A 26515-nucleotide genomic window follows, 5' to 3' on the forward strand; every position below is an offset into this window, starting at 1 on the left:
AGTATAAAAGAGATTTCCAAATACTGCTAGCTAAATTAAAGTTTTTCAAGCAAATACCCTACTAAAATACATTTTATCATTCTTGAACACAGCCAGTGTTGTGCAGTGAAATATATAAATCTCCCTATGTTTAACCATGAGATTAACTAATGCAAGTCCTGAATTCTCATTTCCACCACAGGAATACAGTGTAGGATTTTTCGATGATGTTGTATTGACCTTCATGTATATTTTATGGAGATGGTTTGCAAAGAAATTAATTAAACTGCATTGAAATCTCCCCCAATCTTACTGGGTTAGGAGCATATGGACAATTCCTGAGATAACGTTACTAATGTAAGAAAGTCAAAGTATGTATGATCTTCGTTTTAAAGAAAAAGTCAGGGTTCATAACATTACAATAAAATAATTCTGTCAACTCTAATTCCTTTTCCAGTAGTGTACTGAAGAAAAGCTGTACTATATTATGATTAATGCAGCAGGGAGACTAGCGAAATGCAATACAGCTTTTATATTCCATCCATCTATTAGCTCCTGCAGTTATATGTTTGATAAATGCACTCTGTCGATAATGACAGATTTGTTCTTCAGTACTGTCCAGTTAGCTGGTCATTTCTTAGGTAACAATAGTGATGCTGCAGCTAATGCTTCTCTTCTCAGGGAAGAGAAGGTGAAGACTGGCTGTAATTCCCATTCATATTGCTGTCCTGGGATGGAACTAGTCCTGGAAGCAGCATACACAGAGGTTGGCCAAGGACAAGGTGGAATTGTAATCTACTCAAAATTAAATATCGTATCAAGGCTGCATTTTCTGTGTTCAGGCAACCAGTGACGTAGATTTAGCAGAGCAGAGTGCTACCTACTTGGTGGTGCTTCCAGCAAATATTCTGGGTCAGTTTAATTAAAACTTTTAGAGAAACCCTCAGGAAGCATTGTTTTCTGCAATTTGGAGCTCATCACTTGGAAGGGGTACAATGTTTCTCATGTAGTAGTACAGCTACTACTACATGAGAAACATAGAACAGTTTGATGGAATAAAATTGGACTTAAATGCCTCTGAAATTGCTACAGGAATTGTTTAATTTTTGCACTTGTCTGCATCAGTGATTTAAATGCATTTTCACAGTTGGCATTCTGTAGCAACACCGTTGCTAGGGAATAACAACATTGTGTGGTGTCATGAATTACATTCATTATTGCAGATTTACTTTGAAATATTACATCTCATTATCCTTTATATCTCATTTCTAAATGTTTGCACTTCTATAGTCTGGTAGAATAGTTTGTATGAAAATGTTGTTGAAATGGTGTGGTTATGGGATTATGAAAATCATGGTGAGTTCAGAGCAAAATTCTGGTCTTCCGGATACAACTGTTATTTCAGCAATGTTTTACGGGATATTTAGAATTAATCCGAGGGGTTCATCTTGATTTTATCATAATGTAAATTGGAAAACAACAAATTGCCTGCTGTTGGATGTTTCCCCTGGTGAAGGATTCTGGAAGGCATCGAAGTAAGAGGTGGGGCAATTTATAATTGAAATGAGAAATTTATTTACTCAAAAGTCAAAAATCTTTGGAATTCTGTACCCCAGAAAAATGTGATGGTTCTGTCAGTGATTGTGTTCAAAACAGAAATTGATAGATTTCTGAATTTGAGGAGTCAAGGATTATTGTGATAGGGCAGGAAGTTGAAGATCTGAGCTGTGATATCGTTGAATGGCAGAGCGAGTTCACGGAACCTAATGGACTACTCATGCACATATTTTATATGTTGTGATGTCCTTCAATCTCCTGATAATAATTTTGCTTCATATAAATATTCTCACTTTATGAGGGAGGTTATTTTTCTACACAAACTCAAATTTTAGGGAAATTTCCATCACAGTGCCTCACACACTTGTAATCGCTAGCACATAGGAGGACAAACAGATAAACAAGAACGCCATCACTGTAAAGTACCGTATTGGCATTATATTTCAAATACACTCTGTGGCCACTTTATTAGGTGTATCTGCCCATTAATGCAAATATCTAATCAACCAATCATGTAGCAGCAACTCAATACACAAAACATGCAGACATGGTTAAAAGGTTGAGTTGTTGTTCAGACTAAAAATCAAAATGTGGAAGAAATGTAGTCTAAATAACTTTAACAGTGGAATGATTGTTGGTGCCAGATGAGGTGGCTTGAGTATCTCAGGAATGGTGTATCTCCTGGGATTTTCATACTCAACAATCTCTAGAGTTTACAGAGCAAGATGCGAAAAACAAAAAAGACTTCAGTGAGCAGCAGTTCTGTGGGCAACAATGCCTTGTTAAAGAGAGAGGTCGGAAGAGAATGGCCAGATTGTTTCAAGCTGACAGGAAGGCAACAGAAACTCAAATAACCACACATTACAACAGTGGTGTGCAGAAAGGCACATATATCAAACCTTGAAGTGGAAGAGCTAAGACCACAAACATACATTTAGTGGCCACTTGATTAAGTACAGGAGACCACTGAGTATATATTGCCATCATTTCATCATTACAGTCAAAATCATGGAACTCTCTGCCAAATAAACTTGTGTACCTTCACCACGTAAAATGCAGCAATACAAGAAAGGACCTCCTCATCACATTCCCAATTTAATTTGCAAATGAAAAATAAATGCTGCCTGACAGTCAATATTGGCATTCAGTGAACAAATAAAAATAGGGCAGAAGTTAGAAACCAAATTAATACTTTTTCAAATAAATAAACTTAAAATAATTAAGCAACACACATCAAAGTGGCTGGTGAACGCAGCAGGCCAGGCAGCATCTCTAGGAAGAGGTACAATCGACGTTTCGGTAATTAATTTCTGTTTGAAATCTACCAGCAACATTTCTAATTGCCTATTAATTCAACTCTTCAAAATATATTGAGTAATTATTAGTTGCTTACCATTCATAGCAAAATCTGTTGCAGTAGTCAAGAATCAGACAATATTTGAATCTGCATGTATACACGAGTGCTTAAATTATTGCTTGTCAGTTGCAAATAGAAGACAAATGTATCTTCTGAGTTGGAGACAGTGCGAATTAATGTAAGGAATCTTCCAGTGCTGATTCAGCAGAACAGGAGTAACAGGCTTGGCCTTCCAAATTGTGCAACTAAATCACAGAGCCGTATTTTATTAGGAGAAAAGGAAACCAAAACCAAACAAATGGCTTTCATTAGTCCTGCTTGTGACCTGTGAATTGGTGTAGATAGGATCTGAATAAGGTCCTTCATAAATTAGTTAAAATTATTTCATTTTTCTCTTCTAGTGAAAGCCCAAACAAAATAAAAAGCTGTGATCTGAAAAGGTGGAGAATAAATTCCCTATAATTAGTTTTTCTTAAATTAGGTGAAGGCTGCAAAGATGTTTCCTCTGCCTGTTATTTTTTAAAGGAGTTTTGCAATATTTGAATTAAGAAAACAAAGCTCAATATGACAATGTGCTTTTATCTGGGCACCATAAATGTTTTATTTCCTGATACTGATCATGAACATGCTGCATATAAAAAAATTAATGATTTTCACAATTCATTAAAACAATCCAACAAGCTAATTATATTAAAATTCCCAGCTGCATACAGAATGACAGGGGAGGTTCTTTACAGCCTGCATGTGCAAACTGCTGCTGATCTCGATCATGGAATAGGATTTAATAGAAGCTCATTGATTGAATATGGAAATGTTGTCATTAATTTAATGGCATTAAAAGGAAGATGCCAGCTTGATTAGAATTACTAAGGTGAATGTTTCTCTGTTTTAGGCCTTAAATTTTACCATGTCAATTGACGTGAATACAGAGACATATACACAATTTTTGTTCATAATTGCATTATACACAGGCAGAGGGTGGGAACGCATGTTACTTAGGAAATGTAATGTATCATATTCTTGTGATCAAATTGTGACCAATCCTTCTGATTTTCATTCTTTAAAGTAGACATCTGGGTAGGTATGCACTGCACTAACAAGGTTGAAAGTAAAGAGGAAAAAACTGAGAGATTTAAGCATTTAGATTTTCATAATCATCTGAACAGTTATTTTTGAACTTTTTTTCTTTGCTGCCAGCCATCATGACAGACTCTTACAGATTTCCAAATGGAAAACTCAATTAATTCAGGTTATATGAAGTAAAGGAAGAAGATTATTGAGGAGACACCAGCAGGGTCAGGTTACTTAAGTGATAGAAAATGCCCAAGTGAATGGAGGTGCTCATCACTCATTTTGCTAATTAGTGTAAAACAAATCTTCATAGTCAGGAAAAATTGTAGAAAGGCATTATTATTTATGCTGGCTGATTGTATGGAAGCCCCCTAAGCAGCATGGTACTGTGTTAGAGGCAAGCAATTTTATCATCATCCACTAAGGCCTGAATGACAATGTACACTTACTAGACTTTAGGCCACTATCACCTGTTAATTGGCTTTCCCTGTTTTGAAGGGTTCTGAAGAGAGCTAGGAGCAAGTTTATATTATTTATTGCAAGCACAGGAAAGTTGCATCACAGAGCTCGTACATTAGGTCAGGGGTCCCCAACCTTTTTTACACTGCGGACCGGCTTACCCAGAGAAAGACTATAATGACCATGAAGCCTTGCGCGGGCACCAGTGCACATGCGTGTACCTGTCGATTTTTTTTCTCTGCAAATCGTTTTTGGCGATTCTGTCCGGGGCTGGGGGGGGCTGTTAATCACAACCGGAATATAGGTGATAAGTGGCTAATACACTCAATTTCATTTCTATAAGGGTTTATCTAATGAATTTAATATTAAACACACAGCGCACATTTTCCTCGCATGAATATAGTGATAAGTCAATTATCAGGGGAGGACAGGGGAGCTTGAAGTAAGTGTTGAACGGACTTCCAGTAAAAGTGGTAGAGGCAGGTTCGATATTATCATTTAAAGAAAAGTTGGATAGGTATATGGACAGGAAAGGAATGAAGGCTTATGGGCTGAGTGCAGGTCGGTGGGACTAGGTGAGAGTAGCATTCGGCAAGGACTAGAAGGGCAGAGATCACCTGTTTCCGTGCTGTAATTGTTTTATGGTTATATAGGTCACTTATAAGTCAATAGCATCATAACATTTTAAGTATGTTTGGATATTAAACACACAGTACATATTTTCCCCGTATGAACATATAAAATCATTGCAACACACCAATATCGCTGAATCAGTGGGAGCCCTGGGCTTGTTTTCCTGCAATAAGACGATCCCACCGAGGGGTGATGGGAGACAGCGATACTTGAAGGAGGTTCCTTATGTCCAGTCTATTCCGCAATTTAGTTTTCGTTGCATTCATTGCAGAAAACTCCGCTTCGCAGAAAAATGTTGGAAATGAAAGCAACGTTTTCAGTGCTTTCATGGCTATCTCAGGATATTTAGCCTTGACTTTGATCCAGAATGCTGGCAGAGATGTTATGTCAAACATACTTTTCAGCCCGCCGTCATTTGCAAGCTCGAGGAGTTGATCTCCTTCCTGCGGTGACATGGATGACGCGTGGGTAATGACCTCGCATGCGTTCAAGCTCAACAGTGTGTGACAGGGAATGAGGAAAGGTGCAGCTGACTCCTATCGCCAAATCATATCATTTCCTCGCAGCTCAGTAGCACATGCTTTGCGGCCCGGTGGTTGGGGACTGCTGCATTAGGTGATATCACGCGTCAACTGCAGCAGGAAACTGAACCCCCTATTGCCTTCCCTTCAGGCAGGCATAGCCAGAGCAGTACGGGGATTGGTCGTATGAGATGCCACAAATGGAAGGCCTCCTCACATCTATTTACAGCATTGCCACATCTTAGCAGCTATCATGTTACTTACTCTTCAAAAGTCTAAACAGGTTTCAGCTGCTTCTCCAGAATATTCTACCAGGTTCAAATTTAAACCTTGAATTTACATTACATTTTGTTAATCCTGTTGCTTAATCCATATCCAAAAATAGTTAATGTTTCTGAAATGCTGTTAAAATGTTTTCAAATGGAATCACACTTTTTAAATCCATTCTATCCTTTTAAATCAATCTATATGTTGTTTACATACTCAATGTATGCCTCGAGACATACCTTTAACCTGTGAACAATTAGGTGTTGATTCACAAAGTTTAGGGCTGCTAGGAAAACTTACTGCCCTTCTGAGAGGAGCATCATTTCTTAACAATTTACAACTAACTCACACAAGTAGGTGATAATTGTTGCCACTGGCTTTATGCCTCTGCAAGTTCTTGATTGTGATTTGAATTGACCTTTCTAGGCTCTAGTGTGATCTTAAAATTGTTCAGTTCTCATTGACTATTTACAAGTAATTGTGTGCTGTTTCGTATTTAGAGGCATGCACAACAAATTATTCCAGGCTGTTGCCTCTAGTGAAGTTTACGGTTTCTCTTCATTTCAGCACATGATCAAGAAGTCATTATTACTTCACACTTTATATCAAGTTAGATGTGCTATCTGAGTTTACAATCTGAATAATATTTTAAAATTAAATCGATGCAATTATTGGTCTTGTAATTTTTTCACCCCTTTAACATAGGGAGAATTACATTTTATTAACAATTGAAGCTTCTTCATTAACTTTTAAAGTTGCTACCTTGCTCATGATAATACCATATTGTTCATTTCATGGTTTATTGCATGATGCCATTCAACCCAATACACCTGCTCTCTCGCCATATCCTTTGATGCCACAACCAATCAGGAATCTATCAACTTCTACTTTGAATATTCTCATGGGCTTGGCTGCACCACAGTCTGTGGCAGACCATTCCACAGATTCACTACTCTTTGGCAAAAAAAAAGTTCCTCCTTACTTCTTTACTAAAAAGTCGCCCCTCAATTTTGAGGCTGTGCCTTCTAGTTCTGGATACACGCACCAGAGGAAACATTTTCTCCACATTCACCTTATCTACTCCTTTCAACATTTGGTAGGTTTCCATGAGTTCCCCACGCACTCTTTTAAATTCCAGTGAGTACAGACACAAAGCTGCAAATGTTCCTAATATGTTAACTCCTCCATTCCCAGAATCGTCCTCGTGAACCTCCTCTGGGCTGTCTCCAATGATAGCATATCTTTTCTGAGATAAGGGGCCCAAAAATATTGACAATATTCCAAGTGTGGTATGACTAGCATCTTATAAAGTCTCAGCATTATCTCCTTGTGCTTATATTCTAACTATCAGCATAAGTTTAATACTTGGCTAAGAAAGGTAAAATTGCAACTGAAAAACATTTCTTCTACTCTGCCAAAAGATTTTGCTTATGTTGAAGAATTTCTCAAGTATTTGGTTCAGTGAAGAGTAGACATGCATATTGTTTTGAATGTTTAAGTAAAAGATAATTATTTCAAAATTCAAGCTTTTTACGTCATTCAGCATATTTGATTTCTTACAAACATAAATGGTTCATTTGCATTTATTTCCAGCATTTCTTCCCAAGGCTAAAGTGTGCTTGACCAGGGCTCACAGTTTAAGAATAAGCAGTGGGATTATAATGAGGAATATTGAATATTGCAGCACAGGAAAGGCCCATCGACACACCATTTCTGTTCTGAATGTCATGCCAATATATACTAATCCTCTCTGCCGGCACTTGGTCTTTGTCAATCCATTGCATGCATGTTCATATGCCTGCCTGAATCCCTCTTAAACACTGATGTCATATATGTTTCTACCACCTCCCCTGGTAGTGGGTTCCAGGCGTTCTACTCCTTTTCTTTAAAAATATCTCACCCACAAAAATCTCCTGTAAATTTTCACCCTCATCATAAATCTATACCCTGTAGTGTTTGGTCTTTCCATCCTGGGGAAAAGGACTCTTGACTCTCTACGCTATCTTCCCTGTCATATTTTTACAAACCCGTTAGGTCTGCCCTCAGCCTCTGACGCTCCCTAGAAAATGATCCACCTTTCTCTATCCCTTTCTTATAACTAATACTCTCGAATCCAGACAATATCCTGGTGAACCTCTTTTACACCCTCTCCAAAGCCTTACTAATATTCTTGAAATTCAACAACCAGTACTGTACATAACATGCCTGACCAAAGTTTTGTGCTGCTGCAACATAACTTACCAACTCTTTTATTCAATGCCCCAGTCAATAAAGGCAAGTATACCCAATCCTGCCTTTACCACCATATCTGCATGTGTGGCCACTTTCAGAAAGCTGTGGATTTGTATCCCAAGATTCCTTTGTACATCAATGCTCATAAGGGTCCTGTCATTTACTGTATACTCTTCTTGTGCATTTGACCTCACAAAGCGCAACACCTCATACTTGTCCAGATTAAACTTCAGAGGAGAATCTGTGCCTTTCGCAGAATAGTGAGTCTTTGGAATTCTCTATCCCGGAGGGCTGTGGAGACTCAGTCATTGAGTTCATGCAAAACAGAGAAAAATAGGTTTTTGGGTGTTAAGGAAATCAAGGGTTATGATGATTGTGCAGAAAAATTGACTGGGGTAAATCTGCCATAATTTTGATGAATGGTGGAGTAATTTGAAGGATCAAGTACCCTTCCCCTGCTCCTATTTCTTTAAGGCTCCTATTCTTTAATAATATAGCAGGAGACATCAGAAAAAACGGATCACAAAGCTATTGTGACTGTTCTGGCAGTGTCAAACATGGAGAAAACACTAAAATGTACCAGGAGTTTGGGGGAAGGGTTTGGGGAGGGCTGAAGAGTGGTGACTTCATTTCTTGCTCATAACCTAACAATCTAGGCTGTGATTTTCTACGTGATTATTTTCTCAATTGATTACTAAGTTTTGACTTAAATAACAATCCCTTCATATTCAGTATATCATTGTTAAGTACAAGGAAGTGTTTGAATAATGAAAAACAAGCAAACATTTTAGGGATGTGTAAATTTATTGTAGAGTTTTTCAGTAGAAGCAAAATATGTAGTTTTTCTATATAAATATGGAGGAGCATAGAAAGAATTATTACTTACATTTTGCTGGTGACTGTAATTTTGCTCCAGTATTGTCAGATGCAGATATCTGGAGAATATTAATCTATTTGTGATATTTATCAGTTCATGTGCTTAAAGCCTTCCAATTCAGTAGTTTGCATTTCCTGCCCACTTATCATCTCTTTTATGCCATTATAGTGATTGTATCACAATTATAAAGGACTTGAAAGATACTCAATTGCTAGTGCTAAACACAAGTTGGAAATTCAAACAGCTGTTATGCTCGCCTGTCCATATTGAAATCAATAGGCTTGATTGCATTGGAACCAGCCCTCTTTTCATAGTCACCATGCACACTCGTCCCTGCAGTACACTCACCTTTTGTAACTCTGGGTCTACTGCCCAGTTAAAAACCTCAAAATTCAACCAAGATAGAAGCTTTCTTCAGGATTTTTAAATGAGATCTTACTTGTGAAACTACAGAAAGTTAAGAAAAATGCTTATTAAATTTAATACAGGATTGTCGTGTGACTGGATATTCCAATGCTGTTAACTATTCTCACAGTGTTATCCAAGGTAATGCACAAATACAACACCCCATAACTCTGCTGAGTGAATGAGTAAACTTGTGGTACAATGCCAACTTAATGATAAACAACAACCATAATACTTCCTTAAAAATATATCTACTAAATATTTACCAATATTAACAAAAACTTAAGACTCACAGATATTGCTGTTTCAAGGGCAAATAAAGAGAGGACGGAGATGAATGTCTTTCCACCATGTGCTTCAAACTTAATCCAAATTACCCTACACAGGAAATGATGTTAAAAAACAGCTTTCATACAGAAAGTGATGTTCATTCAAAATGAAGAAGCTACAGAAGTTCGTGAACACAGCCCAGCACATCACACAAACCAATCTTCCATCCTTGGACTCACTTTACGCCGCACGCTGTCAGAGCAGTGCTGCCAGGATAATCAAGGACACGACCCACCCAGCCAACACACTTTTCGTCTTTCATCCCTCTTCCCTCCGGGAGAAGGCTCAGGAGCTTGAAGACTCGTACGGCCAGATTTGGGAACAGCTTCTTTCCAATTGTGATAAGACTGCTGAACAGATCCTGACCCGAATCTGGGCCATACCCTCCAAATATCCGGACCTGCCTCTCGGTTTTTTTGCACTACCTTACTTTCCCTTTTCTATTTTCTATTTATGATTTATAATTTAAATTTTTAATATTTACTATCGATTTGTACACCAGTGAGTGTGAAGCGCAGAATCAAATATCGCTGTGATAATTGTACGCTCTAGTATCAATTGTTTGGCGACAATAGAGTAAAGTATTTGCATACAAAACAAATTGCACCTCTAGAGGCCAGAACACTCCCTGCATGGCATCCATAGAATGTTAAACTTAACTTCTAAAACTAAAACTCAAATGCTAATTTACTTTACTTTATACTTTATTGTCGCCAAACAATTGATACTAGAACATACAATCATCACAGCAATATTTGATTTTGCGCTTCCCGCTCCCTGGATTACAAATAGATAGTAAATATTAAAAATTTAAATTATAAATCATAAATAGAAAATAGAAAAATGGAAAGTAAGGTCGTGCAAAAAAACCGAGAGGCAGGTCCGGATATTTGGAGGGTACGGCCCAGATCCGGGTTATTAAGTCTTTGGGCAAAAGAAGGATAGTCTCAGAGAATGGTCTTATTACATTGCCTTTAGCCATTCTCACTTCAAAAAGACCAACCTTGATAATGTTCCTGGTGGGGATCAACAAGAAATGCTTTGCCAGTCAGCCATGTGGAGAAGGTGGATTGATTAGCTTAGAGCCCTCTTGTGGCATGATCAGCCAGGTTGCGATCAGTAGGAATGTGGTTCCATTGGCTCTTCTTCGTTGGTTGCTTTATACATTGGATCCCATTATGCACATAAACATAGAATCTCCTTGTTTCATTATATATAATGAACAATCAAGAACAATTTTGTTTTCAGTAAAAAAACTTGTTATCATCTGCCTCTCTGTCCAGCTCTTCAGTTATCTTCACTACCATTTCAACTGCTAGAGCGGCAGCACCAAGTTCAAGCCTTGTTATGGTTTGGGAGCACGCTTTGTCTTGAATCCAACTTCACGATACTCAGCAGCATCTGTTACTTCAGCAGTATTAGCTGTAGTTGGTGCACCCTGGAAGATGCAGACCTTTTTGTTTTGAGCTGTAGATAGAAGAATTGTTGTGCAGGTTTTTGGAATCTACAAACCTTTAAGATCCTGACGGGAAGAATACCATTGCTGTCACTGCTTATGTTTCTCGTTAGGGAGTAGAACATCCCATCCACAAATGTCCAAGGTCAACTCTCTTAACATGAAAGGTCTCTGGACACTGACTGGAGCAACATATCCAAGAGGATCAAATAGGCTGTTAATTGTTGATAGCATGCCACAACACATAAAGGATCTTTCCGTATCAGTGACCTGGAAAGTAAGGGTGTTAGTAATGAGCTCCCACCCAAGGCCCAGACTGCAGAGCATAAGATGAAGGTCCTGTCCAAGATCAAGATTCTGTAGATCTTTGGCCAGACCTTCAGCTGGGAAATGTTGCATGACCTCCACACTGTTGGGTGCAGTCTTATACAGTCTGAGATTAGACTGCATCAACATACCTTGTACTGCTTTCAGCATTCTGACTGCTCATTCTGCACTAGAAAATGAATTCAGGCCATCATCAACATAGAAACGCCTTTCTTATGCACTTCTGTGCATCAGCCCCAAATTCATTCTCTCCCTCGATAGCTGTCCTCTTAAAGCCATAGATTACTACTACTGGTGAGGGGAAGTTACCAAATACACGAGCCCTCATGTGGTACTCCAGAATCTCGTTGTCTAGTCGGTCTCAAAACCACAAGAATATGAGGTAGTCTTGATGATCCTCTCTGAATGTGAAACTGGAACATTTGTTTAATCAATACAATGGATTCAGTTCGTAAGCGCGTGAAGACCCAAGCAGGCTGTTGCTGAGGTCTAGAATCCACAACAACACATTGTTCAGAGATATGCCTTTGAACACCACATTTGAATCAAAGACAATTCATATTTGTGGAGTTTTCTGTGGGTAGTAAACATCTAATTTGGGCAAATACCAGTTTTTTTTGTTAGAATCTGGTGGAGGCACTAAGATTGTTCCTGAAAAGTTTCTCCATGAACTCTGCATAATAATTTTTCATATCTTGTTTCCTTCTGAATGTGTGACCGAGGGTCATGAGTCAGTGAGAGTGTGCTCCCTATAATTTGATAGGAGTTGCCGTAGCGAGTGAAAAGGAAAGGGAGCTACCCAACCGTTTGACTCGTCTTTGCTAAACTCTTTGTTCATGATTTGAAAGAAGACCTCATCTTCGATGAAAGGCGCCAGCTTATGATCATCTTCTGAATGAAAGAAGACAAGCTTGCTTTAACCTATTTGAGCAGATTTATGTATGATAGGGGGCCAGCTTTGTTTACCGACAGTCTTCTCGTTCACATAGATACTACTCTCACAGGGTCTGAAATGACTTGGGCGCCAATTCTCCAGGACATTAGTCTTAAATATGCTGACAGTGGGCAGATGAGCACCAACAAGACAGACTTCACCCACTATGACCTATCCCAGGTCGGGTTATTGGGCCTAAGGTGCATTGAGCCGACCATTGCGCTGTTTAGATACCTTTTGTGGACAGATGGTGTCTCTGCCAAACACCAGTAGAATCTCAACAGAAGAGTCAAGTGGGGGAATCTTGGGAGCTATGTCCTTAAGATGTAAATAACTGCGTGCAACTTCAGAAGTTAGGATTTAATCCCTGTTGTTGGGAATATGGTCGCATTCAATGAGGGTTGACAAGGTTAATTAGACCTCCGCTCCTGTTGACTCCATGACAAATCCATTAGCTCTTCATCTGGCAATTACAATGTTCCAGAACATGTCTTTAGGGTGTAGGGGGAACCTGAATTTTGAATACTGAATATGTCAAAGAATGTTGATTTTGCCAAAGGCACATTGCTCTGATCATCCAAAATCACATATGGCTTTATTTTTTGCTGAGATATCCTTTCGGGTAGATGTTGACTGGACGTATTTTAGTGCAGGGTTTGCCTAAGAAGTCTTTCCGGCATACTTCTGTGCACCAGGAAGTAGCTACATCTGGCGGGTGCTCAGCTGGCTCCTCACCATTCTCTGCTGTGCATGTGCTGGAGCCAGCAGTAGCCCAAGGTGCAGGCCCTGAATAAACTGCTGCTTTGTGCTGGTCACTACTATACTCAGTGCAGTGTATGATAGACACAGGAGATTCTTCAGATGCTGGAGTACAAGCTAGAAGGTGATAGTTGAAGCCAAGTGGGTGGGAAAGGTAAAGGATGTCTTGTCAGCTATGTCCTTAGGATGTGAATAACCACGTGCAGCTTCAGGAGTTAGGATTTTACTTGGTGTGCTTTTGAAGCACAACATTTGAAACACATTGTGTGTTCTTTTAGAAAGTGTTTCTGGTCTGCAGGTGTTTTTTTTCTCTGAATCCTCTGCATTTTCTTAAAGGGTGAGGTTTCTTGTGAACAGGGCATTTTCTATTGTGGTTCTTTACTGAGTTTTCTACTTCAGTTTTGTTAAAGGTTTTGGTTTACCATGCTTTTGCTGGAGACCTCTCTTTGGATGAGGTGTCGCCGGAAGTTGAGAGAACAGAATTAGAGTCATTTCATATCTCTGTGTGACGGCAGATAAATTCCACAAAGAATGGAATTGACAGATAGAGGGCACGATATTTCATTTTATACTTGAAACCTTCAGTTATACACTGCTCTTGGATATTGTTCAGTAGTTCCTCCACTGTAGGGTTTATTCCTTTTGTTGTGCCCAAGAAACTCAGTCCTTGTACAGAGGCTAGAGGTAACCCACGTTTTCTGTGGCTTGCAATTCTGACAACAGATCTGCAAGCTCCAGTAACTTGCACAATTCTTTGTGTGAGAGCTTTAAAAAATTACCTAGTCTTCTGAGGAGAGATTCTTCAGTTGCCTCTGGAGAGCCATAGCATTTGTCCAGCCTCTGCCAGAACATTTGTAAACCAGTAGCTGGATTATTAATCAGAACTGCTCTAATCCTTCTTGAAGTGACTCCCCATAAAGCCACGTACAGAGAAGGTCTAGCTCTTTGCTAGGTTTGAGAATTAGTCCTTCTAAGGCATTGTGAAAGCTTGATAACTGGCAGACTGGTTGGCAAACACTTTTAGTCCCTGCTGTGACTAAGTCTCGACGAGCCAGACACCAAACCAAATCTAATGCTCCTGCAGCTCCTGCTTGAGAGCATTGCAGAGACTGGTTTGCCAAATGTGAGTTCTGGGATGGATGAAAGTTCAGACTATCCATGTCTGTGCAGATGGAATTGGCATCCATAGTAACTTTTGACTGAAGTCTTTGCTGTGATGGAACTGTAGATGAGGTGTTGTGGGTATTTGCTGCTGTAGACCTTGACCATCAATACCTGGACAGTGTGAAAGGCAAGTTGGCTGTGTGGTGTGGATAGCTTCTTCTCATACAACCAGTGCACCATCTTCTTTCTATCCAAGATGCGTTCGGACATATTTTTTAGTAAGCTGAATTGGCTGTTGTGATGGCAAAGCATGACTGATTCTGGTTATATGACTCACTATGCGTAAGTCATCTTCTGCTTCATACGACTTTGCATCTGCTGAGGCAGCCTTAGCTTTATGCTGGATTAGAAGTTGACTTTATGGTCGTTCAGACATAGGTCATGTATCTTAGAAGATGACTTATCTTTTCATTCTACTGCCTTCATAGTGCCTATGTACAAAGATATGCAGTGAGTTAAGCACCTTCTCAAAAACAGCCAAAGTAGAAGCTGTCTTCAGAGTTTTTTTTAAATTTTATTTTTATTTGGATAAGGAATTCACAATTATCATGTACTTTTTTCACACATATAACCTTTTCCATTTTTTTATATGTATAAAACTACAATTATTTATACATTCTTAAGTACACATTGAGATGATATAAAAGGAAAATAAACATTTAAATAGATAATTATGTACTGTGGTAAATCTAATCTATTAGGCTAAGTAATGAAATTAGTTGTTAAGAAAAATGGTAATAATATTTTCCATACAACCCTTCTGGACCATTTCCACTGGTCCAAAATGTTGCATACAAGTCTATATACCAACCATTGTAGGTGTTTATACCCCAATTTGTTCATGCTTGTTCCTGCCCGCAGACATAATTATCCAATCCCTATGTACTTATTTACTTAATTTTTTCATTTTTTTTTATCCCTTTCCCAAATCTTTCCCTTTACTTGTGTTAATTCTCTATTTTCCAAAAAAAAACAACAAACATTTAGACTAGGTGTGCTTACGTTAGCAATATTACTGTGTTGATGAGAAGAGCAATATAAATCATTAGGAGAGGCATCTAAAGTCTGCTCGCATTGGGGTTATATATTCAATCCATTTATTCCAGATTTGATAAAATGTTTCTTTTTGAGTTCTCAGGGAGTAAGTCAACTTTTCCATTTTAAATATTTCCAAGATAATTTCGTACCAATCTTCTAATGTAGGTGGTATTGAATTTAGCCATTTTCTAGTGATTGATTTCTTACTTGCCGCTAAGAGGGCCTGCAGCAACTTTATATCTTCCTTCTGTTCAAGGAACAATACATGCCCCAAATAGAGCGTCTCAAAGTTCAGAGGTATCTGGGACCTAAGTACCTTAACTAATATTCTATGAATACCTTCCCAAAATAGACTTAATTTAGGGCAATCCCAGAAAATATGAAAATGATTCACTTCCTTGGAGCCGCACCTTCTCCAACACATCACATTTGTATCTTTATATTTTTCCTGATATGGGGTCTTGAAGTATCTTATAATGTTTTTCCAACAATGTTCTCTCCAAGTCAAAGAATTAGTCGAGGACCATTGAAAGCTGCAGATTTTCCCCCAAGCCTCCTCTGAAAGTACCAACCCCGCTTCTTTCTCCCACTTCTCTTTAATGTACAGTGTATTTACATTTTTAGCATGGGAGAGTGCATTATATAGGCGAGAAACTGATTTACTAGGTATTGAACTGCAAGCCGAATTCAGAATCTTGAAAAATTCTAATTCTACTTTTGATAGGTCTGTATATCTACAACTCTGGTTAACATAGTTTCGTATTTGAAGGTACCTAAAAAAGTCATTATGTTCTAGGCCATGTTTGTCCTGCAGGATTTGGAAACTTTGTAATACTCTTATATCTATAAATGAGAGGTAGGTTGTAAGACCTTTCTTTATCCATAGCTCAAATCTTTTATCTCCTCTGTTGGGAAGGAATTCGGTATCATATGCACACCATCTAAAGAGTTTTAACATGTTATTAATTCCACATGAATTAACCACCTTCTGCCATACTTTTAATGTAAGATTTATCCAAGCATTATTAAATTTTTCCAACTGGACCATCAATCCTTTGTCAGCTATTGAGGCCTGAAGAGGTAAACTGTCAACTAATCCAAATTCTATTTCCTTCCATCTAGCCTTATATTCCCTATTACACCAATATAACAGAGGGGTTATCTGTGAGGCATAAAAATAATTTCTCAGGCAAGGAAGAACCATACCTCCTCCTTCCTTCCCTAACTGTAAGGTGTTATATCGAATTCTAGGTTTCCGTCCTTGCCAAATGAAGCGGGAAATCCATTTGTCCCATTCCCTGAATTGATTATCATCCACCTCCACCAGTAAAGTACGGAAAAGATACAATAACCGAGGAAGAATATTCATTTTTATAGTATTTATCCTTGAATTTAAACTTAAAAAGGGGATAAGATTCCATCTATGCATATCTGCTTTTATCCCTGAGATTAATGGCCCATAATTTACCTGTGACAGTGTTGAAAGATCCTTCGGCAGGGTTATTCCTAAATATTTTAATGATTTAGCTTCCCACTTAAGATCGTATGTATCCTGCAATTTTTTGGATGGTGTATAATTTAGGGACATAACCTGCGTTTTCTTTACATTTATTTTATAACCTGATATTTTCCCAAAGTCATCCAACAGTGTAAACAATCCTATAAATGATTTTTCTGGTTCACTCAGATAGACCAAAACATCATCTGCGAATAACGCCACTTTCTGTTCAATCCCTGCCACCTTGATACCTTTTACGAGTTCGCTCTGTCTTATTAGTTGGGCAAGTGGTTCAATATATAGCGCAAAAAGGAGAGGAGAAATTGGGCATCCCTGTCTAGTGCCTCTCTCTAAAATGAAGGAGTCAGAGAGGTCCCCATTTATCTTAATTCGGGCTGTAGGGCTGTCATATAGAGTCTGAATTACTTTAATAAACCTTTCTTGAAAGCCGAATCTTCCTAACACTCTGTATAGGAATGCCCAACTAACCAAATCAAAAGCTTTCTCGGTGTCCAATCCTACTACCATTGTCTCTGTCTCGTTCTTATTAACCTGTTCTAATGTGTGCAGAGTTCTCCTTATATTGTCCTGTGTTTGTCTTTGTTGAGTAAATCCAGTCTGGTCTAAATGGATTAGGCCAGGTAAAAGCTTTTCCAATCTGCACACTAATATAGATGTAAATAGTTTGTAATCTAAATTAAGAACATTAATTGGCCGATAATTGCCACATTCTAGTTTATCTTTACCCTCTTTAGGAATAACTGAAATAATCGCTTCTCTCCAGGAAGGTGGAGTTTCTCCTCTCTGCAAGATCCAATTAAAGGTGTTAAGTAGTAATGGGGCTAACTGTGTCTTCAGGGACTTGTACCACTCTGAGGTAAACCCATCAGAACCCGGGGACTTTCCAGCCTTTAACCTAGAGATGGCCACGTTCAGTTCTTTGACAGTTACTGGTTCTAATAAACTTTCATTTTGTAAATCTGTAAGTTTAGGTATATCTAAAAAATTCAATACACTGTCTATATATGGCTCATTGGGGGCCCGGGGTTGAGAGTACAGCTCTCGATAATATGTTTCAAAACTCTCTTGAATTTTCCCTATTGTACTCTCTGCAAGCTTTGTCTTTGGATTCTTTATTTTATGAATTGTATTGTCTGCTTGTTGTTTTCGTAATTTATATGCTAATAATCTAGCTGATTTACCTCCTACTTCATAATTCTTTTGTCTCAGGTAAAGAAAATTTCTTTGCGTTTCCAACGTATAAATATCATCAATTTCACTTTGCAATTTCCTAATTTCCTGTTTTCGATTTGAATTACTTTTGTTGCTATCTACAACTTGAAGTTGTTTTAATTTTCCTTGAAGGTCTGCTAATTTTTGTGCATTGATTTTTTTCATGTGAGTAGTAATGGAAATAATTTTCCCTCTCAGTACAGCTTTCAATGTATCCCATAATATCACTGGTGATGTTTTTCCCGTGTCATTAAGGTCTAGATATTCTTTGTTTTCTCCCCTTAATCTCTCCATTACTTTCGGGTTATTGAGTATATGTGAGTTTAGCCTCCATAGTGCTTTCCTCATTTTCCTTTCCAGGATTAGAGACATAGAGACTGGGCTATGATCCGACAGATCAATTGTTGCAATATTACAGTTTTTTATCCTGAGTCTATCTGTATTAAAGATAAAGAAATAGTCTATCCTTGAATAGGCTGAATGAGGGAAAGAGTAATATGTATAATCTTTACTAGTAGGGTGTAATTCCCTCCAAACATCTATAATTCCCAACTCCTCCATCAATGAATTCACTTTCCGAGTCAGAGGTTTTTTCTGAGTAACTATTCTTGAAGAATCTAATATAGGATTTAATCTAATATTAAAATCCCCTCCACAAATTACTACCCCTCGAGAACTGACCATTAGGTCAAAAATGTGTCTATAAAATGACCATTCACTACCTGGAGGAGCATAAACATTCAGCAATGTTATTTCTGTACCTTCTATTCTTCCTGTGATTTTTACAAACCGTCCTTCTTTGTCTCTAGTCTCTGAAATATGTTCATAATTAAGAGTACTTGATATTAAAGTAGCTACCCCTTTTTTGTGACTCAATTTATATGATGAATAAAATATATGCTTAAAGCCCATTCTTTTTAATTTTCCATGTTCAGATTGGCTCATATGTGTTTCCTGGAGGAAAGCTATTTGTACCCTCTCTTTTTTCAATTTAGACATAATCTTATTTCTTTTAATTGGATTCAAAACCCCATTAACATTATAGGAAATTATTTTTACCAATTCAGTTTGCATTTTTCTCTAGTAGAAAAAAAGCACTCTCCTTTTCCAACCAAACAGTAAGCAATCCCTTCTCAACAGTAAACCAAGACATATAACCACACCCTAGACATTTCTGAACGTATAACATTTGAAAGTTTTTCCCGACTTCCCACAGTGAGGCCTGAGCACCGACCCGCCTCAGTTCAGAGGGATAACCTCTATCTTCACCCTGTGTTAGAGGGCCCTCAGCAGTTTGAATAATCATAGAGAATTTTCTCCTATTTATGTTTCGACCATATTGCTATCATTCAAGTTATTCCGCCTAGTTTATTTTCAGTTACCAGTTTTCATTTTACTTTTAAGTCCGATTTACTCTTTTCAGTCATTTCTCTTAATTAATCTGTATTCTCTGTACATTCACGTCTGAATATTTGCAGCTTTTCCTTGTAGTTTGACACTCTGGTTCGAGTGGAGCGTCCTCGCCCCACTAACTGCCACGACTTCTGCCGAATCCTCTCCAGTAGCGACTCCGGTTGGGTGATAACTTTAATAGGTAGTCCCCGGTCCGCCAGGTCCAACATTGCCTCCTCCACCGTAGCGTAAGTTTTTGTCCTTTCGTCGTAAAAGACTCTCAGCCGAGCTGGATGCAGGGTCTGGAATCTGATGTTGTTTTCCTTCAGGACCCTCCGTGTTTCCGTATATTCCTTCCATCTGGCAAGAATCCCTGGTGCGTAGTCGTGGTCTAAACTGATTTTGCAGTTGTTCGACATGAAACCTTTCTTTTGCCATGCTCTTTTAAACACCACTTCCTTCGTTCTGTAACTGAGAAATCTGATCAGAATCGATCTGGGCTGGGCGCCTGCCGGGGGCTGTGGTGCCTTGACTTGTTCACTTGACTTGAATTCATTAAAATGTTGTTAATTGAAAAAACAGTCTAAAAATAAGCATGCCTCTTTAATGGAGGTTGGTAGCCTATTCAAATGAATGGGGCCAGATCAGATATGGCAGCCTTGATAGGCATACTTCAAAGCACTTAGTACTTCAACAATACAGTGAGCCGAAGACCAGAATGCATAGATGATGTATCACGCTCAGGAAGTGGTTCTCAATGGACCTGTCAGCTTGTCATCAAGATGATGGAACTCCATGATACTCAATGTGCAAAGACAAATAAATTAGCAGACCAATGCTCAAAAAAATTAAAACTGGCAATTAAAAAGGTTTTAATTTGCCCCAGTTTTACTAATTGACACTGTATTTTGTATTTAGTTCATTTGAAACCTAATTACTTTTCCTAGTATATAAAAGTAAAAACTAGACTGTCAGCACCGGCAAATCTTAATGACTCTGATTTGGGAAAACATTACGACTCATGAAGTCTGTGAAATTAAAACTGCCCACTTTGAAGATTGAATGCTTTTGAAAAGCTCATAAACTGCAATTACGAGGAAATAGCCGAGACTCTCATGAAACCAAATAGCACAATTCCAATATGACAACTAAGAAAAACTGCGCACGTTTTAAAGTGTTGCAATGTAACTCTAGCTGCAAGTCAGTTAAGAATGCTATCTGAGAGTTTTTAAATGTTGTGAAACATGTAATTCGTAATCATAAATAAAAAAACTGCACATATATAAAAATTTCAATAAATATAGAAAATTCTGGAAACACTGAGCAGGTCAGGGAGCATTCGTAGAAAGAGAAATAAAGTTACATTTTCAGGAAGAAGAACTGGAAAAGGCAGAAATTACACATAAATTGTAGACATCATCCAGTCAGTGGATTAAAGCAGCAGTCCCCAACCACCGGGCCGCAGACCGGTACCGGGCCACAAAGCATGTGCTACCGGGCCGTGAGGAAACAATATGGTTTGGCGATAGGGGTCAGCTGCACCTTTCCTCATTCCCTGTCACGGCCACTGATGAGCCATTACACATGCGAGGTCATTACCCGTGCGTCAACCATGTCAGCGCGGGAAGGAGATCAACTCCTCGAGCTTGCAAATAACGGTGGGCTGAAAAGTATGTTTGACATGACATCTCTGCCGGCATTCTGGATCAAAGACAATGCTCAATATCCTGAGATAGCCACGACTGACTGAAAACGTTGCTTCCATTTCCAACATATCTCTGCGATGAATACAACGAAAACTAAATTGCGGAATAGACTGGACATAAGGAACCCCCTTTGAGTATCGCTGTCTCCCATCACCCCTCGATAGGACTGTCTCATTGCAGGGAAATAAGCCCAGGGCTCCCACTGATCCAGCGATATTAGTGTGTTGCAATTATTTTATATGTTCATACGGGGAAAATATGTGCTGTGTGTTTGATATCCAAACATTACTTAAAACGTTATGATGCTATTGACTGATAAGTGACTTATATGACTATATAACAATTACAGCACAGAAACAGGGGATCTCGGCCCTTCTAGTCCGTGCCGAACGCTACTCTCACCAAGTCCCACCGACCTGCACTCAGCCCATAACCCTCCATTCCTTTCCTGTCCATATACCTATCCAATTTTTCTTTAAATAATAATATCGAACCTGCGTCTACCACTTCTACTGGAAGTTCATTCAGCACTTACTTCAAGCTCCCCTGATAATTGACTTATCGCTATATTCATACGAGGAAAATATGCGCTGTATGTTTAATATTAAATTCATTAAATAAACTCTTTTAGAAATGAAATTGAGTGTATTAGCCACTTATCACCTATATTCCGGTCGTGACTAACACTCCCCCCACCCCCGAACAGAATCGGCAAAAGCGATTTGTAGAAAGAAAATCGACAGGTCACGACACGCATGTGCACTGGTGCCTGCGCAAGGCTTCATGGTCATTGTAGTCTTTCTCTGGGTAAACACAACATATTTGACTGTACTCTTGTCCGTTGGCAACCATACCCCGCCCCCCCCCAGTCGTCCGGTCCACAAGGATATTGTCAATATTAAACCGGTCCGCAGTGCAAAAAAGGTTGGGGACCCCTGGATTAAAGGGAGTTGCAGAAGAAAGAGAAAATGAACCAAGGCCATAAATGAAGCTAGTTAGAGAGTAAAAATAAAAACAAAAGTCACACAAGTTACACAGTCCAAATATGTGGGACATGCCCAAAAGTTCAGGTTCTGCCTTTCGAGAGAGAAAAACTGAACCAATGTCACACATGGATGACACAGAAAAAATAATCAGTTATGGCTTTTATCTTTTTAGCGAAGAAGGATGAGAGATGATTTGATGGAGGTATACAAGATGATAAGAGACAAAGATTGAGTGAATAGCCAGAGACCTTTTCCCAGAGTGGAAATGGCTAATAAGAGGGGGCATAATTTTAATATGATTGAAAGAAAGTATAGGGGATGTAAATTTTTTACACAGAGAGTGATGGGGTGTGAAACACACTGACTGGGGTGGTGGTAAAGGCAGATAGATTAGGATCATTTCAGAAACTCTTAGATGGGCACATGGTTGATAGAAAACTGGAGGGCAATGTAAGAGGGAAGGATTACTTTGATGTTAGAGTCGCTTAAAAGGTTGAGCTGAAGCGCCTGTACTGTGCTGTAATGTTCTGGATTCTATGATGTTGATGTTACCTAAAGCTGCAGAGCCTGAGACTGACTCTGGAAGGCTGCAATATGCCCTGAAGAAGGGTAAGCTACTCTTCCTCAAGTAAATTTGGCCTCATTCTAACAGTGCAGGAGGTCAGAGACAGGGAGTTCAGAGTGAAAGAGGGATGGAGAATTAAAGTGGCAGCTAACAGGGAGCTCTGTCAATCTTGCAGGTTGAACATAGGTTCTCTGCAAAAAATAAATCCATTTTTTCCTCCTATTTGTGAATACTGAATAAACAGAACGGTGTAGCATAACTGCAAGTGAATCTGTTCCTCAGCTTGAGGTACTTCTTGGGCCCTTAGTAATTAGAAAGGAAGAGATAATAGGGCAAGTATTGCAACACTGCAGTTGGATGTATTCAGAGCCATAAGAAAAGAAATGGTGGTGGAAATGGAGAGCAGAGCAGGTAGTCACAAAGGGAGCAGCCCCCTCTAAGTACTGAAAGGGTTGGGAAGAGTGAGGTATGTCTGGTTGCAGAATCTTGATGTAGGCAAAGGGTGATCCAATGAATATAGAAATTGGTGGGATGCTTGGTGAGAATCAGGAGAACACGATCCTTTCTCTGTCCAGTGAGTTGTGGTCAAGGAACAGGGGAAGCCACAAGTTATGATGAAGGAAGACATCTCAGAGGCATTTGTTTGGAAAGTTCCAGAGATGGTAGAATGGAAAAATAGAATTAATCCCTTACAGGAGATACGGTGGGAGGAAATACAGTCAAGGTAAGAGATGGATAGATTTGTGACTAGCCTGGCCCCTGAGATAGTGACAGATCCAGAAAAAAAAGAGAATTTCAGAGTTAGAACCTGTAGCCATTAGATGCAAGATGGATTTGCTAGTAAGTAGAAAAATATCACCATGACTTAAATATTTGGCTTTTGGCTCCAACTAGTACTAATTAAATAAAGGTTTTTCACCTAGAAATTCATTCAGAAGCAGAGTACAATGGTATTTCACATCCATCTCCAATATCAAGGGATGAACACGTCCCTGGACATTCATGCTAGTTGTTCTATAGTTCAGTGCATATTTTTAAAAGATTGAAATTAAATACATATGAGGTAATGTCACTTGATTTCTGATGGCTGCTGATGAAAATATAAAACACATTCACAGTTCACTATCAAGAGCTCTCTCTTTCAAAAAGATTTTTCAAGCTAGCTTACATAATAAAAAAGATACACAAAAAGATATGTTATCCTAATACTTCAGATAAAAGAGTATTATTAGGACAATAAAACACAATAAATTTCATGATGCATTTTATATATAAGTTTGATAAGTGGAATGCTCACATCAAGACTTCATTATTCTATTTGTCAGTGACAATTTTGTCTGCAACAAGTCACCTTGTGCATGTATTTTTAAATTGCTAACAATGAATTAAAAATTAAACACTACAAATATAAAAGTTGACAGTGCTTAAGCTTGGTAGTTCCTGAATGTTAGCATTTTACATTATAAATTTGAATTCTAATTCTTCCAAGTTAATCATTACAGCATTTTATAAAATCACAAACATCCACATTTAGAAAATGGAATTACTGATTTTCACTTGTTTAGAATTGAATTAATTGCAGCAAAATACTTGAATTTTTTAATATTCATCCATTTTATTTTCCTACAAATGCATTTAACACCCAGATGAGCCCAATTAATTTGAGCAAGCTTGATTTATGTAATTGCTTCTAATATATTTTAGGGGTGATGATAGGAAGAATTTATATAGTTATATAATCTGTTTTATGCCTCAGATTCTAATTAATAAAAATTCAAAACAAATGCACAGCATTTTATCTGTTCAAGTTATTTAAAAGATAAAAAATCTAATAAGCCACAATCATGAGGAAGGTTTAGGGAATAAGGTGTTGCCCTGAATAAGAAAATATCAATTTTAGGAACTATTTATCTCTCAATGAATTATTTTTTGTTAGTTTTCCTTATCAGATTTAAGATAGTATTAATTTCTGTATTGATTCACATTTTTTCCAATCAATTCATTAGAGATGTTTGTCCTAGTGAAGAGCCATGTTGCTTGCAATTGTAATCTATGGCCTTGGTGCCATACTCATACCAATTACAACCACCAGCTCACTGGTGTCCTGGGACTTGCCTGAGTGACATTGTGTGACTTCACTTTGGATGTACTCTATTATAAGAGATTTTGCTGATAAAATTGAATTACTTTGAGATGAATTGATTGTTGTTCAGAAATACTGTCATTTGCCTTAGAGAGTAGTTCCATTGATTGAGAGGAGCCCCTTGACCTCTTATTTGATTGAACAGGTAATGATTACATCTGTAAAATGTGAATCAAATAAATAGAGATAACTGCCAAAGCTATCAAAGATTCTGCCTGCCTTCTGAAGAGGCTGCAGTATTGTCAAAGCTCTCCTCAGATTTGAAGTATATTTCAAGTGTGTGTGGGCTTGGTGTAAGCATTGATATTTGATATATGATTGATTTTATGAATGAATAAATTAACCTGTTGATGACAACTATGGCGATGAGTTATGGGTGTAGAACAGCAATAACAATATCTTTGGAAGATAATAGCCTTCCCTAATGAACATTTAATAGATCATTATCTGCCTTTAATAATGTAACAGAACATATGACAACTGCCTAAATTCATCGAGTGCCACCTCTCATAAAATTTACAGATTGGTCAGTGATTCATTAGGTCATGTAATATTATCCAATCATTGCGGTGTTAAATTAAAAGTCTGGGCATTAACGTGTGGACCACTATAAGTCTTTTTAAGTGACATGCTGCTGCTAACAGTTTATTGAATATGTATAACCTCTGGAAGAATTATAACAAATTATTACTACAGTGCTAAAGCTTAATGCAGTTATTGCAATAAACCTTAAACCTTCCTCATTGTGTCAAGGAATAATCTTTACTCCAAATTAATTTATAAGACCTGTAATTTGATGTACGCTACATAGTAGAGTAGCAATGAGTACACTGATGATACTGAACTGAGAGAATAATGTACTGCAAACCCAAATTTGTAATGATAGTATGATAAAAGAATGGTGAAAAGTTATTGGAGTGGAATCTAATTGCAATATTATTTAACACAATGATGGGCTTTCTGGTTTAATATTCAATAGATCATTATCTGCCTTTAATATTATGGTAAAATGTGACAACTGACTGAATTCATTGAATGCCATTGCACATAAACTTTACAAATTAGTGAGCTATTTATTTAATAAAATCCGGTTCTACATTGAGAAAATTTAAATGCATGTGTTAACATGTGAGCTGATATAAGTCATTCTAAATGACAAGCTTCAGAAGTAATTGCTTGTGATTCATCAATGCCTGTACACCATTTGTGAAAATGTCCCCATCTTCAGTCCGTAGTGCTGTCAGTCATTAGGTTCTGACCCCCAACAGCTGTGACATTGAGCTGTCAAAGAAGTGAAAGTTTTCACTGCAGAAAAGCATTATTAATTAACTTCTTAAGTATTAAATACTGATAGATTGTAACATCCATTGTAGGAAAGCAAAACTTGAAGTCAACTTCTCTAATGTTTTCAGATATTAAAATTCCTCATGTTTTGAAATATTAGTGCAAGGAAATTGCAAAATACTTTCATAAACTTAGATTTTTAGAACCAGCTAGCTAATGAAGCAATAATTATGGCCAAGCAATAACTAAGAATTCACTTAGATCTCATGGAACTAAAAGTTTTTAGGGCATATGACATTGAAGCTAATTTGTAAAAGCATTATATTTGTATCAGTTTAAGAG

At 38.0% G+C, this 26515-nt stretch overlaps 1 protein-coding gene across 10 annotated transcripts in view; it reads left to right on the top strand.

Annotated features, from left to right (window-relative positions):
* ablim3 (actin binding LIM protein family, member 3) overlaps positions 1–26515 on the top strand; it is a 331288-nt gene that overhangs the window by 219982 nt on the left and 84791 nt on the right. The gene's annotated exons all lie outside the window — the stretch shown is intronic.

This window comes from Mobula hypostoma, chromosome 7, assembly GCF_963921235.1.
Source record: "Mobula hypostoma chromosome 7, sMobHyp1.1, whole genome shotgun sequence".
Classification (NCBI taxonomy): Eukaryota; Metazoa; Chordata; class Chondrichthyes; order Myliobatiformes; family Myliobatidae; genus Mobula; species Mobula hypostoma.